The sequence below is a fragment of the Schistocerca serialis genome, chromosome 9 (genome assembly GCF_023864345.2).
Source record: "Schistocerca serialis cubense isolate TAMUIC-IGC-003099 chromosome 9, iqSchSeri2.2, whole genome shotgun sequence".
Lineage (NCBI taxonomy): Eukaryota > Metazoa > Arthropoda > Insecta > Orthoptera > Acrididae > Schistocerca > Schistocerca serialis.
The window spans coordinates 228,546,085-228,562,560 of NC_064646.1; the positions used below are offsets into that span (position 1 = coordinate 228,546,085).

At 42.3% G+C, this 16,476-nt stretch overlaps 1 pseudogene; it reads right to left on the bottom strand.

Annotated features, from left to right (window-relative positions):
• Positions 1-14,717: 14,717 nt before the first annotated feature.
• On the bottom strand, positions 14,718-14,835 carry LOC126420257 (5S ribosomal RNA; annotated as a pseudogene).
• Positions 14,836-16,476: the final 1,641 nt, after the last annotated feature.

Sequence of the window (16,476 nt, forward strand, 5' to 3'; positions counted from 1 at the left end):
CTCATACATTCTACACACCAACGTGAATAGTCGTTTTGTTGCCACTTCCCCCAATGATTTTAGAAATTCTGATGGAATGTTATCTATCCCTTCTGCCTTATTTGGCCGCAAGTCCTCCAAAGCTCTTTTAAATTCCGATTCTAATACTGGATCCCCTATCTCTTCTAAATCGACTCCTGTTTCTTCTTCTATCACATCAGACAAATCTTCACCCTCATAGAGGCTTTCAATGTATTCTTTCCACCTATCTGCTCTCTCCTCTGCATTTAACAGTGGAATTCCCGTTGCACTCTTAATGTTACCAGCGTTGCTTTTAATGTCACCAAAGGTTATTTTGACTTTTCTGTATGCTGAGTCTGTCCTTCCGACAATCATATCTTTTTCGATGTCTTCACATTTTTCCTGCAGCCATTTCGTCTTAGCTTCCCTGCAGTTCCTATTTATTTCATTCCTCAGCGACTTGTATTTCTGTATTCCTGATTTTCCCGGAACATGTTTGTACTTCCTCCTTTCATCAATCAAATGAAGTATTTCTTCTGTTACCCATGGTTTCTTCGCAGTTACCTTCTTTGTACCTATGTTTTCCTTCCCAAGTTCTGTGACGGCCCTTTTTAGAGATGTCCATTCCTCTTCAACTGTACTGCCTACTGCGCTATTCCTTATTGATGTATCTATAGCGTTAGAGAACTTCAAACGTATCTCGTCATTCCTTAGTACTTCCGTATCCCACTTCTTTGCGTATTGATTCTTCCTGACTAATGTCTTGAACTTCAGCCTAATCTTCATCACTACTATATTGTGATCTGAGTCTATATCTGCTCCTGGGTACGCCTTACAATCCAGTATCTGATTTCGGAATCTCCGTCTGACCATGATGTAATCTAATTGAAATCTTCCCGTATCTCCTGGCCTTTTCCAAGTATACCTCCTCCTCTTGTGATTCTTGAACAGGGTATTCGATATTACTAGCTGAAACTTGTTACAGAACTCAATTAGTCTTTCTCCTCTTTCATTCCTTGTCCCTAGCCCATATTCTCCTGTAACCTTTTCTTCTACTCCTTCCCCTACAACTGCATTCCAGTCGCCCATGACTATTAGATTTTCGTCCCCCTTTACATACTGCATTACCCTTTCAATATCCTCATACACTTTCTCTATCTGTTCATCTTCAGCTTGCGACGTCGGCATGTATACCTGAACTATCGTTGTCGGTGTTGGTGTGCTGTCGATTCTGATTAGAACAACCCGGTCACTGAACTGTACACAGTAACACACCTTCTGCCCTAGCTTCCTATTGATAACGAATCCTACACCTGTTATACCATTTTCTGCTGCTGTTGATATTACCCGATACTCATCTGACCAGAAATCCTTGTCTTCCTTCCACTTCACTTCGCTGACCCCTACTATATCTAGATTGCGCCTTTGCATTTCCCTTTTCAGATTTTCTAGTTTCCCTACCATCTTCAAGCTTCTGACATTCCACGCCCCGACTCGTAGAACGTTATCCTTTCGTTGATTATTCAATCTTTTTCTCATGGTAACCTCCCGGAGATCCGAATGGGGGACTATTCCGGAATCTTTTGCCAATGGAGAGATCATCAAGACACTTCTTCAATTACAGGCCACATGTCCTGTGGATACACGTTACGTGTCTTTAATGCAGTGGTTTGCATTGCCTTCTGCATCCTCATGTCGTTGATCATTGCTGATTCTTCCGCCTTTAGCGGCAATTTCCCACCCCTAGGAAAAGAGAGTGCCCTGAACCTCTATCCGCTCCTCCGCCCTCTTTGACAAGGCCTTTGACAGAATGAGGCTGACTTCTTATGCCGGAAGTCTTCAGCCGCCAATGCTGATTATTTATCAAAATTTAGGCAGTGGCGGGGATCGAACCCGGAATGGAAAACGTTTTGATTACGAATCAAAGACGCTACCCCTAGACCACGCGTACGGGAGGTATTGAACAGAACTGGGGAGAAGAGGAGTTTGTGGCACAACTTGACCAGAAGAAGGGATCGGTTGGTAGGACATGTTCTGAGGCATCAAGGGATCACCAATTTAGTATTGAAGGGCAGCGTGGATGGTAAAAATCGTAGAGAGAGACCAAGAGATGAATACACTAGGCAGATTCAGAAGGATGTAGGTTGCAGTAGGTACTGGGAGATGCAGAAGCTAGCACGGGATAGAGTAGCATGGAGAGCTGCATAAAACCACTCTCAGTACTGAAGACCACAACAACAACAACATCACATGAAAAGAGAATATATTCAGTGAGAACTTACTCACAGTTCTTCTGGGTGAAAGCAGAATTACGACATCTTAAACGGTTTGTTATATTTGAGGTTAACAACTTCGCTGAATCACACTCCATTTCAACAAATGACGAAGAAAGTAAACTAAAAAAATTCGAAAGTTATAATGTTACACCATATACACTACGAGATATGGATCTTATTTACACTGTTCAGTTTTCACACTGGGTGCCGCATTAAACAAAAAATAAAATTCATCCAGTTATAGTGCTCTGAAACTTCCACCGTGAAGTAAGTAAGAGCAATTGTTATGGTACCTACGTTTTCAGAACAAAATGCTTAGTTTTCCCTGAGTGGTATTGGTAGCAACAGCAGCGCGCCGAAGCAGTTGATTTAAGTGGGTAACATCATGCAGTCGTCACATCTGATTTTCGTGCACAGTAATCTATTGCGACTTTAGATGTCATTTTCAGAGCAGATTAGTGGTAGACCCACTCTTAAAGTGTCGTGATCATTTTACTGAAGCATGTTTAACTTCAAAGCCAAAATATAGGGGGCGTCCATTGCTAAGAAGTATTGAAATTGTACGCATCTCCGTTATTACCTTAATGAGACCTCTCACACCTGTATGGTGAGGCAGAAAGAATTCAGTAAGCAGTAATGGAGGTACTACTGAAGTGCCTGATAATGACGCCCTACCGTCCGCAATTGAGGTAAGCTCTGAAGACTACTGAAGGAGATTAGTGACAGTTTTTATGGATGGGTAGCACACAAAAATTGTACAAATTTGTTTCTGTTAAAGTTACTTCTGAAGTAATTTATATATTTATACAGAACGAAATTATACGGTTCTCATAAAATACCATTCATTCTCGGAATATGAGTGCAGTTTATCAAAACTCACTGCGCATTGCATATTTTGCCACTTAAAAGTATATGAGCCCTTTTTATTCGTTGAAAGCACGTGGGGCGGCTAATAACTACCTGGACATGATGTAACAAAGTTCATCACAACACTAATAGATGTCAATGTTTATCCCATCTTCTAAAAAGGTGAGCTCATTCTTATTTACTTCTAAATGTTCGAGACCACTTCATTGACTAATTGCCACAACACTGTACTGGACATAGAGCTGTCACACATCAAGAAAAGCTGAACTTGCCGCCAAGTCCCACCGATCGCAAACTCGCGACCTCATTTTATAATATGTCATAGGCGATTACTTGTTGTACCCCTATTTGTAATTCGGCCGTCAAGCGCATATTTCCGCTGATATTATACTGACCGATGAAGAGGTGCTGAGGGCATTTGAGGCAAGTTTAATGATCGATCTGATGTGTTGTAACAGGTGGTTCGCAAACGAAATGTTTATAATGTACTGAAAAAATAATTTTGGAGTTCCATTTTTATGAATGCCAGTGTTATTACAAAGTGTTACCCTACATAGCAGGAAAGAAATTTTAAATACAAGATTGACATTTTGACTCAGTTTCTCTTAGTTTGAATAAGAAATTTATAATGTTAGGGAGCAGACAGTTCCCTTACCATAGGAGCAGAGATGCAAGATAAGACGTTACAGTCTCACCTTTCGCCGCTATTGTAGCACTGGTCAGTCTTTGTCAATGTTGCCACGTTATTTACTTGGTTTCAAATCTAGTAGCTCCCATAGTCAGAGTAAACTATTAACATTCACCCAACGGACGTTGAGGAGTGAAATACATAGTTTCTTATGTTTGTTCCTGTAGTACAATTTGTCTTCTTGGCTCTCACTATAAACCCTCAAAAAGTGTAACGTAAATATGGAAGCGTGGTGTATACATCCTAAACATAAATGCAATACCGTAAGTTGGATAGCAGATACATATATAATTTTGATAAAAAAATATATTGGAAACATAAACAATTTCACCAGCGACAGGTATTACAAAGACTATAAATGATTACAGGAAGCAGTTACATAATTACTGGAACATAAATTACAGTTCTACATACTTCATTCCGGTCCTAAGTAAAACTTGTAATAGTAAAAATATTCGTCACATTGAAAACTAGCTACATGCACAGTACCACTGCCGACGTACTGTACCTTGAGGTGGCATTCGAATTACTATTTCTGGAAAAATTATTACAACTCAAGAGGAGTTCATTCCTTGAGTCAGTGTGTCAAACAAGTTGCAAACTGAGTAAAAATGCTTTAGGAATTGTTGTAGCTGTCATCTTAAACGACGCAGACGAATTTTTGTGAACGTCTCATTTTAGCAATGTCTGAATCGTAAATACCTTTACATGTAGTAATAGCACATCATTACTTAATCAACATTAATTTGTTTAACAGGTGATCAGCAACAACCGTTTCAAAGTACAGATACGCATGAAATTATGTTCTATAGTGTCGTTCTCATCGATGCGGAGGGCAAAAATCGCTAGTGGGATATTTAACATTGTAGGTGTAGAATTTACGAAGAAGATGAACTGCAAGACCATAGCCGATGTCATTGAACAATCTGGTCTGACCGTTGAAGCTGGGTGTTACAGCTCACTTTTTTAAGTACGAAAATGAGCAAAAGTAGATGCTTTCATTTATTTTATGACTGCGTGAACAAATGTGGCTTTTCAATGAGAATTGTCTGCTTATTGAACTTTCGTTCACCACTATCAGAAATATTTGTATGTTGTATACATCAACATGACTATGCCAGTTGCGTGTAAAGTTTCGCAGTCATGTATGTTATTTACGTTCAGTTTTCACATCCTCCTAAATTTCTTTTAGTAGTATACTGTGTAATGGCGTACTTTGCATTCTGTACAGTGAGCTCACATTATGCTGCTTACTTCTATTTCAGGCTGATACAAGTTCTCGCGATTTATTACAGAGCCGTCCTGCCCCATTAGCTGAGTGGTCAGCGCGGCGGAATGCCACGCTAAGGGGCCCGGGTTCGATTCCCGGTTGGGGCAGGAGATTTTCTGCGCTCAGGGACTGGGTGTTGTGTTGTCCTCATCATCATTTCATCCCCATCTCCGACGCCCAAGTCGCCCAATGTGGCGTTGAATGCAACAAGTACTTGACCTCGCGGCCGAACTTCACCGAATGGGGGACTCCTGGCCCACAATGCCGTACGCTCATTTCCATTACAGAGCCGAGCATTTATTTTATTTAAGAAGTGATACCTCAATGAGAACAATTAATTCATGTTACCCTAAAGCTTAAAAATTCAAATTAATGCGGTATATGCAACATTTATTGGAATGAATCGTAGTTTTAGGGCAGCCTTGGTGATCTCACTCTTTTATTATCTGCGCCATTTGTGTAAAGTTCTGCGTAGCTCCACATGCTTCGACTTATTTTTACTGTAAAGCAAGTCTGTGGTTAAAAATTAGCCCTGAAGTTAGTTAATCAAGTCGTCGCGCTCGAAGATTCAAGCAGCCTGGCAGGGAGTGTCGCGAAACGTGTTCTTCGTTTGGTTTCCTCAAATCAAACAAACGTAGCTTTCATTAATCTGCCTTAAATTTATCACTTCCGACAAAGGCACATTTTACTGGTAATTAGCATTTCAGCAAATTGTAGCTCATGGACCAATACATGTCTGTGGATTAGCGCATTTTACGGTGCGCAAGTGCTTGAATTTGCGCGCGTAACGACCTGATTGGCTAGCTTCAGTAGTAAATGACTCGGAAACATCGCAACATTTCGAATTTTTTTCTTAACAATTGTTTCTCAGCATAACCACCACTGCAACAGCCTTACAAGCTTTCCGGATTGTTTCTGACCGCACTGTACACGGTGTGTTTGTTTTAACTTGGAACAACTAAGGATACGCGCCTTACGAAAAAAAGTTCCATATGAATAGTCAGTATTTTCAAAGAGGACATCTGCCTATATTAAAAATGACCACACCCTTACCACCCTCCTCCCATGAGGTCGTCAACTTTTCATTTTCAAATAGGAACACCTTTCAAAAAATTCCTAGGGTTTATCTGAAACAATTGTTCAATGTGCGGTAGATGGGGCGGTAATCGGCGCGACAGTTACGGCAGTTGGACGGAAGAACACACCGAAATCAGTCACCCTTATGGTGAGATTTGAGGACACACACCGAAATGTTGCATCCTGATGATGTGGTGCCGCACCGGTAACAACCCTGAAGGGAGCAGAAAAGTACGCTACGTTAAATTACCCTACTTGCCAAACTTTTAAATGTGTAAATGTGGAAGTTTTACTGTACAATCAAATTTCCAAAGTAAATGTAATTGTTAACAGTAATAGCAGCTTCTTCTTTTAGTTTTCAACCCTAAGGTTGGTTTGTAGAAGATCGCCTTTGCTCTCTTCTGTCAGCCTTCCTCTTCATTTCCACGTATGTGTTAGATCCATCGTCATTCATGATCTGTTGCATGTACGATATCCTTGACCCCCCCCCCCCCCCCTCCTCCGCCGATTCCTTTCCTCAATAGCTCCTTCTGCTTCTTGTTTGGTCGTGCCTCCACAGATATCTGGTTTCCTGTACTCTTCTAAGCACCTCTTCATTTGTTACTTTGTCTCTCCAGCTGATCTTCATCATCCTTCTATAACATCACATCTCCAGGGGCTCTAGCCGTCTTGTCTCTTCTCTTCCAATTGTCCAAGTTTCACATCCGTACAGGGCCACACTCCAAACGAAACATTTCATGTTACATTTCCTTGTTTTCAGACTGATGTTGCTGGTGAGTAGGCTCCTTCTCCGATTAAATGCAATTTTGGCCTTATGTATTCTGCTCGCAGTTTCTTTCCGGCTTCTACCATACCTTGTGATTTTGCTTCCCAGTTAAGTAAATTCATCTATTACTTCCAGCTCCTCTCTTCCACTTCTCAGTCTCAGAGGTTCATATTCTGCTTCTGTACTGCATACCATCACTTTAGTCCTTTTCTTGTTTATTCTCAATATCAGATGTTTAGAACAAAACAATTTATACTTTTACCGATAGTGTAAAGTGGGACCAAATGAGTCGGTTCGTAATAGAAAGAACCGGAAGAATAGAGTTTTGTCTATTACAGCGCCATCTGCCACGAATTGATTTTTTTAAAATACCTTGGTACATTTTGATGTAGAATTCGAATGCAGATCATCGGTCCCTAGACTTATACACTACTTAAGCTAACTTGCTAAGAACAACACATATATCCATGCGCGAGGGAGGACTCGAACCTCCGGCGGGAGGGGCTGCGCAATCCGTGATACGGCGCTTCAAGCCGCGCAGTCACTCCACACGGCCAGGTGTTAGCACATACAGATGTCTGTACATATTAACTTTTCAGTTTTTCATTTGGAACATTTTGTTTCCACGACACATATTTTTAGAGATATTCTGTTGTTCCAAGTTAATGCAACACCACGAAGGAACTATCCATAATGGACGTGATTTACATGTACAGACAAATAAACTATTACAGTTTCATAAAAATTAGGTGATTTATTCAAGAGAAAGAGATTCACAAATTGAGCAAGTTAGTAACGCGTTGGTCCATCTCTGACCCTTACGCAAGTAGTTATTCGGCTTGGCGACGACTGATAGTTGTTGTCGTTAGGGATCCCGTGTCAAATTTTGTCCAGTTGGTGCATTAGATTGTCAAAATCCTGAGCTGGTGGGAGGGCCTTCCCCATAATGATGCATACATTCTCAACTGGTGAGAGATCCGGCGACTTTGCTACCTGATGCAGGGTTTGGGAAGCGCGAAGAGAAGCTGTAAAACTCCCCGCCCTACGCGGTCTGGCACTGTTTAGCTGAAATGTAAGCCCAGAGTGGCTTACCATGAAGGACAACAAAACGGGGAGCAGAGTATCGTCATCGTACCTGTGTGCTCCAAGGGTGCAGCGGATGTCAACCAGAGAGCTACGAAATGAAATGGCACCCCAAACCATCACTCCTTGTCGTCAGGCAGTTCAAATGGTTGAAATGGGACTTAACATCTGAGGTCATCAGTCCCTTGGACATAGAACTACTTAAACCTAACCAAGCTAAGGACGTCACACACATCCATGTCCGAGGCAGGATTCGAACCTGTGACCGTAGCAGCAGTGCGGTTCTGGACTGAAGCGCCTTGAACCGCTCGGCCACAGCGGCCGTCTGTCGTCAGGCAGTGTTGCGGGCGACTGTCAGGTTGGTATCTGGCGGCTATCGGAGGCACTTTGCTGGTATCGGAGCACAGTTCGGAGCGGTACTTATCGCCGAAGAGAAATCTACTCCAGTCAACGAGATTCCAGGCGCAAGACGCATCTGCTGTCTAGGGAGTGCTGCAGCATTTACCCTAATTTTGCACAGTGATGGACCGAACGGAATTCTGAGTTAGTCTCATGTATGATAACTATTTGCGAGGTTAAAGTCATTGGTTTTGGGCCGTTTTCGGTGCATCATTTTGACAAATGCGTTATTGAATTAGATGAACTAATCTTACAATATCCACAATAATTTGATGGAAAGTCTCTACTTCGAAATACTTTGACGATTAATGCCGATAACTTTAACACGTTGTCTGCCACATTCATACTGTGAATGTTTCACCCATAGGCACACGGCGTCAAAGGGGAGGCGTGGGACTCAGCTGCGGCTGCTAATGGCCTCGTGGCAGTCAACGTGTTCATCGCCAGCATTTAACAACCATTTATATCTCAAATGGCACCGACGTCACTCAGCTGAACATAACGACTACATTTTAAAATAAATCCTCAAGTTTATTCCTACTTTATTTGTTTTCTTAGCGTTCCATGCCTCAATCTGTAAAAACGAAACCCTTATACGATCACTTAATTGTCCGTCTGTTTATTCGACTGTTAAAGACCCTTTATCTCAGGGACGGGTAGATGTATCAAGTTTAAATTTATGTCATATATTCATGTAAGTGTTCACCTGGAGGTATAAAAAAGTTTAAGGTTGCGAGTGACATCAGTCAAAGATACGATGTTCATACCCGAAAACTCACTCATCAAAACCTATAGGATGCTTCCCGTTGACCTAGATTCATGGAACTTGACAACCAACAAGGTTTCACAGTACAAATAAAGGAAAAAATCCGAAAATTGTTAATCTGTAATTATATCACACGAAAAAATATTCTTTGCCATTCAAACATACATTGCAGTCATTATCCTTCAATAGACGAACATTACCGCATGCAAACATACAATGAAAGTTGTAGTCAAGTTTTAGGAAATAAATGAAAATTGTTTTAATAAATCTTCTCTCTCAGCATTTATGAACTGAAGAGTTCTGCCCCCTCCATTTTGTATACCCAAGCTAGTCTGTGGATACACTGTAGAGATTTTTATACGAGCTTGTAATTCCCGCCGGCCGGTGTGGCCGAGCCGTTCTAGGCGCTTCAGTCTGGAACCGCGCGGCCGCTACGGTCGCAGGCTCGAATCCTGCCTCGGGCGGGATGTGTGTGATGTTCTTAGGTTAGCTAGGTTTAAGTAGTTCTAAGTTCTAGGGGACTGATGGCTTCAGATATTAAGTCCCATAGTGTTCAGAGTCATTTTTGTAATTCTCGTGGTCGATACCTTGCCAGTATCGATATCTATAACCAGCAAAAGTCGTTGAGATTCTCGATACCCTGGATATATAAGTGCGCGAGTCCTTGTCGCACCTGGTCACCGCAAACTAATTGAAAGCGTTGCCAATTAAATACAACGTTGCTACGTCGGAGGCAGATCAAAGCAGTAAGCAAAGAGAAAATTCAGAATACTTCCCGTGCCAAAAGATTCCGATTCACAACCAGTCAACGTTTTTGTGGCGGCAGTGAGGAAGTGCTGATCGCCTTGCTTCCAATTGTAGTACATTTCAATAAACTATAATGTGTTCTTGTTGTTTCGCTGCAGTGAATATTGAGCGATTGAAAGTGTAAAATGAGGAATAGCACGAGGGCATGCTGAAAAGTAACGCGTCCGAATTTTTTATGTGAAAACTCTTAACGCTCTTTAAACAAAACAAACACTATTAGCGTTCTGCATCTTTATTTTTCATGCGTACGTATCTATTTCTCAGCATAGTCACCACGGCGGCTAGTTTGTTGATGCCGTAGCTGTAGAATTTCTGACTTTATTAAGGAAGCCATAACCTCACCTGTTCTTGCACCGCTTCGTCACTTACAAAGTGAAGACCTCGAAGGTGTCCTTTAAGTTTTCGAAATAGGCAAGGCGGGACTGTATGGAGGATGATCGATGTCAGTGAACCGAAGGCGTCGGGTTGTTGTGTATGTCGCAGCACTCGTGTGGTGTTGTGGTATTGCCATGCTGAAGGAGGGGGTGCTCCATGTGTATACGAACTCATCGAATTCGAAACTCGATTACAGATCGCTGTTTCTCTCGCCCCAGCATAGTTGCGTTACGCACAGCGTTGTTACACGCTACACTTCGGTGTCCTCTAGCGCAGAGGGCTACATGTATGTAGACACGAAAAATGAAGATATAGAATGTTAATAAAGTTCGTTTTCTTCTTTTTAAAAATAGTTTCAGGAGTTTTTACACACAAAAGTACGTCCTCGTCATTGGTTAACAGAGTCTCGTTGGTTTACGACGTCTGAGAGGGAACTCAGTATTTAAAAAAAAATGTATTATGAGGACCTTATGCATCGTTGTACAGCCAGTGTTAGGCAAAGAATGCAGTTGTATGATGCGTATGAAAAAGCCAAAGGCTTGTACCAAAATTTTACTTAAAAAAGTTTCGACACCAACTGTGGGTGTCTTCATCAGAAAATCCACAATTACGTGAAGTAACTGACAAACAAATTTAAGATTAATAACGTTTTTAAATTTATTCGACAATTAATACACGTAATTATGGAGTTTCTGATGAAGACACCCGTAGCCGGTCTTGAAACCCGGTAAAAGTAAAACTTCGTTTCGACCGCTGGCTGTTCCATACCTGTCTTATTCTTGCACGGTTGCTCTTTCACAGCCTTGTTAAAAATTTTGGAATATAGGTGTGTATTTTTATTTCAGTCTGTGTCTCGATTTATGTGAGATCCAAGAGTATGACTTTCGATATCGTAGAAAATATTCCTAGAAACGCCGTGGTAGTAAAAATATTTGCCAGTGAATACTGTTCCGCTCTACTTGGATTTACATTCGTAAATTGAGAAGAGATTACACGCTTATGACGTTCGTCTTAATCGATTTCTTCGCTCGGTACAGCACAAGACTGTGAGTCATTACAACACTCAAAATTTGTGGCGCATGAAATGAAATATGTTAGACGTGACTTACCAGCTAGAACAATGAAAGAAACATTAGGCACTTTTAAGGACAGTGTGGTCTGTGACATTCAGACCACTATGAATGCCGCAGCAGTCATGTGTGATCAGATGTGGGGAGTCTTTTAGTACGCAGTGCTCAAGAATAGTTCGTAGTATAAATGTACAGTAACAGCTAAAACAGAGAGAATGGCACTGTAGTCAATGCCTATGAAAGCGACACTTCATGCACAGGGATCGGAGACAAATTCTTACTCCACTATACAGTTCCACATGATACACATATTTCCGTCACCTTCGTGACTCCATAGTGTTTTCCAACACATTGGAGGTTCATTACTGGGTGTAAAGTGAAAGTCTACATGTATTTCCAACATGCAATTACTTAGCCACATGACATCACAGGAGTTAGAGTTTTTATTTAAATTTCACATACTGTAACAAGAGAATCAAGGCAGTTAATTTACAGAAAAAAATTAGAATCTAACTCTAGCGTTCTTCTTTCCCGTTTGCACTTTGGGATATTCAGAAGACAGAATGCTTTCGATGAGCTGATGATGAATACGAAATTTATCTTTTCTGTGCCTCAGATAACGAAAGTGACTACTTCAGCACAGAGCTAACAAACAATGCCGAGGACGAGTTAGCAGTGCCATTTCTTAAAGCGGTTCCAAAAGAAATTAGATTGCCTATATCCTGGAATCCAACCAAGTCAGTCTTTTGATCGTAATAAATAAATGAAACCTCCATCATCAACATATACTAATGAAAAATAGAAAAACTTCAAGAAGACACCATCTTTGGCTAGAACACTAGTAGGTAACAGCAGCAGAATAGTCTTTCCGTAGTAGTACTCCGCACACTGGACGTGAATTGTCCCGTGTATCAGTTTCGGTGTTGGTAGCCCATTCGAGATGCACGCACATACCTGTCACTTCATTCAGAACGGCAGCACCATAATAACGTCCTACAGATTTACTCCAGGACATCATTTGAGGATGCTTTTCTACTTTTGTACTCTACATATTCAATGTGGCACACATAAATAAACATGATTGTGAACAACAGTTACGTAGTTGCTTTTCTAACATATCCATTCTGACAATATGTTGCCGTTGCCTTCAGTTCGAAGAATGGTTTGATGCAGCTCTCCACCCAAGGCTATTCTGGGCAAGTCTCTTCATTTCAGTGTAACTATTGGAACCAACATCCATTTTAACTTGCTTGCTGTAATCAAACATTTGTCTATTCCTAGCACTTTTAATATCCCTCCCCCCTCCAATACTGCAGTCGATTATGAAATTAACTATTGCTTGATAGCAACAGGAAATAAATAACTAAGTTAATTATTAACAGTACTCGGTAGCAAAAAGCTCCCGTCGGACCACAAAAATGGCGAATATGTTTCTCTTGAAAAGACTTTGGCAGACAAGTGGGAAACCGACTACCTCAGTCCTCATTCGCTTTCTTTTAACACACGTAGTTAAGCCTCCGTACTCAATATCTACCTCTCATTATCACTGTCTATATACACTACTGGCCATTAAAATTGCTACACCAAGAGGAAATGCGGATGATAAACGGGTATTCATTGGACAAATTTATTATACTAGAACTGACATGTGATTGCATTTTTACGAAATTTGGGTGCATAGATCCTGAGAAATCAGTACCCAGAACAACCACCTCTGGCCACAATAACGGCCTTGATACGCCTGGGCATTGAGTCAAACAGAGCTTGGATGGCGTGTACAGGTACAGCTGTCTATGCAGCTTCAACACGATACGACAGTTCATCAAGAGTAGTGACTGGCGTATTGTGACGAGCCAGTTGCTCGGCCACCATTGACCAGACGTTTTCAATTGGTGAGAGATCTGGAGAATGTGCTGGCCAGGTCAGGAGTCGAACATTTTCTGTATCCAGAAAGTCCCGTAGAGGACCTGCAACATGTGGTCGTGCATTATCCTGCTGAAATGTAGTGTTTCGCAGGGATCGAATGAAGGGTAGAGCCACGGGTCGTAACACATCTGAAATTTAACGTCCACTGTTCAAAGTGCCGTCAGTGCGAAAGAGAGGTAACCGAGACGTGTAACCAATGGCACCCCGTACCATCACGCCGGGTGATACACCAGTATGACGATGACGAATACACGCTCCCAATGTGCGTTCGCCGCGATGTCTCCAAACACGGATGCGACCATCATGATGCTGTAAACAGAACCTGAATTTATCCGAAAAAATGACGTTTTACCATTCGTGCGCCCAGATTCGTCGTTGAGTACACCGTCGCAGGCGCTCCTGTCTGTGATGCAGCGTCAAGGGTAACCGCAGCCATGGTCTCCGAGCTGATAGTTAATGCTGCTGCAAACGTCGTCGAACTGTTCGTGCAGATGGTTGTTGTCTTGCAAACTTCCCCATCTGTTGACTCAGGGATCGAGACGTGGCTGCAGATCCGTTACAGCCATACGGATAAGATGCCTGTCATCTCGACTGCTAGTGATACGAGGCCGTTGGGATCCAGCACGGCGTTTCGTATTACCCTCCTGTACCCACCGATTCCATATTCTGCTAACAGTCATTGGATCTCGATCAACGCGAGCAGCAATGTCGCGATACGATTAACCGCAATCGCGATAAGCTACTATCCGGCCTTTATCAAAGTCGGAAACGTGATGGTACGCTTTTCTCCTCCTTACAGGAGGCATCACAACAACGTTTCACCAGGCAACGCCGGTCAACTTCTGTGTGTGTATGAGAAATCGGTTGGAAACATTCCTCATGTCAGAACGTTGTAGGTGTCGCTACCGGTGCCAACCTTGTGTGAATGCTCTGAAAAGCTCGTCATTTGCATATCACAGCATCGTCTTCATGTCGGTTAAATTTCGCGTCTGTAGCAATTTTAATGGCCAGAAGTGTATGTCTATCTCCCACTGTCTCCTTGTCCTCGCATTGATTTACTATGTGTATCCCAATGCCACTGTATCCTCTCTCAGTTACGCTGTCCCCTTTCGGTTTTCTTCTCTAGTGCCACTGTCTGCATCATACCTCGTAAAAACGTAAACGTAAACTCCGTTCACAGGTCGTGGCAGAGTCAGCGGTACCGACCGGCCGCCGCATGCGGATATGGAGGGGCATGTGGTCAGCACACCTCTCTCCCGGCCGTATGTCAGTTTCCGAGACCGGAGCCGCTGCTTCTAAATCAAGTAGCTTCTCAGTTTGCGTCACAAGGTCTGAGTGCATCCCACTTGGCAACAGCGCTCGGCAGACTGGATGGTAACCCATGCAAGTGCTATCCCAGCCCGACAGCGCTTAACTTCGGTGATCTGACGGGAACCGGTACTACCACTGTGGCAAGGCCGTTGGCCTACCACACCTCGGCAGCTTAAAAATTATGGGGGTCCAATGTATCCTTTCGCCTATAGTCATCGAAATTTCGGTTCAAATTACACTCTGCCCTACACTTACGAGTTTAAGATCGCCGGTCTAGGAGACTCCAGCCGCCTCCCCCCCCCCCCCCCCCCCCCCAACCTATGTGTGGTCTCCAGTCATTTGTATTCTTCTTTCCCAATGGAACTGTCTGTCACTGACCATAAATATCTTTTCTCTCATTGGCTGCCATCCATCTCTGTTTCTCTTTCACTGCCACTGTCTCTGTCCCAGCATCACTGTTTCGTCTCTCTTTCTGCCCCCTCTGTCTTCCACCACTACTGTCTCTTTCAGCACAAAAAAGATCGAATATTTTCTGATGCCAAAATTTTTGGTGAGTATGGCGGAATGACGATGCATGCAGCTGGTTCCCCGCTTTCAGTCAGAGTCTTTTAAAGAGGAACGTACTCGCCTTTTCTGTGCTCTGACAGGAATATTTTTCCGCTGATATCCTTCTTTCCCCTGCTATTGCACGGTGTGCTGCTCATATAAAATGAATTCTACAGGTCACCTTATTTATGTTCTTCTACACATGTATATACTTCGAAATTTCTTTTTGGAAATACCCCAACAGTCTCTCATCACAAATATTTCTTTATTCAATAATAGACTTCGGTTATTATGATCACCTTTAGGTTGATCCAAAAAGAGAAAATTTGCATATTTACGAAAAAATGTACATAATGGTAGGCTGTCAGCTATTACAAGCAATATCGTAAGAATCATATTCGGTATCGTTGGTAAACATGCATGTCTTCAGGAAGTTAACAGGGTAAGAAAATGAAATATATAGCCATGAATGCCATCGTCACATAGAGTAAAATCATGATAAAATGGTAAATACTCATAACTCGTAATGTCTGCTCGTTGCTGGCGTACTGTGCTTATAACTATACCGTGCGGTCTGAGGCGCCTTGCCACGATTCGCGAGGCTACCCCTTGTCGGAGGTTCGAGTCCTCCCTCGGGCAAGGGTGTGTGTGTTGTCCTTAGCGTTAGTCAGTTTAAGTTAGAATAAGTATATTTCACATGTACAGTAAATCTGAACCTCTGGATCTTGGTAACGGATAATGATATCGAAAAGGAAAGCTTCAAGGTTCCCCGAAAACATCATCTTAAGAACACATGGTAAAAATTAAGACGATCTGCCACGAACAGAAATTACAGAATTGGCCATCCCACAGTTGGTACTTTCGATACCCAAAACTCATGGTTTTTCAGGGTTTTCTCAGGAACCGCTCATGAAGAAATGGAGCGTCTATAAGTCGACTACGGTTTAACCTAGACACACCTAATGCGAGAGAACTAACCGATTTGCTCAATGCACTTGGACTGGAGGAAGAGTGTAATGTTTAAATTTTGACCCTGTGGTGCAGGATAGGTACAGTATGCCCGTTCTTCCGTTGGGTATAAATGTAGTCTTTAGGCCAAGGACTATCTAAAACAGTTGACGCCTTATCTCTGTTATCAATGCAAGCCAGATCTGTGCCCTTGAAAAGTCGCGTTTTCGCGCTCTGCTTTTTGGAACATATTGGACCGTTCAGTGTCGTGCACGGACCGATTAAAGTTTATCATCTTTCC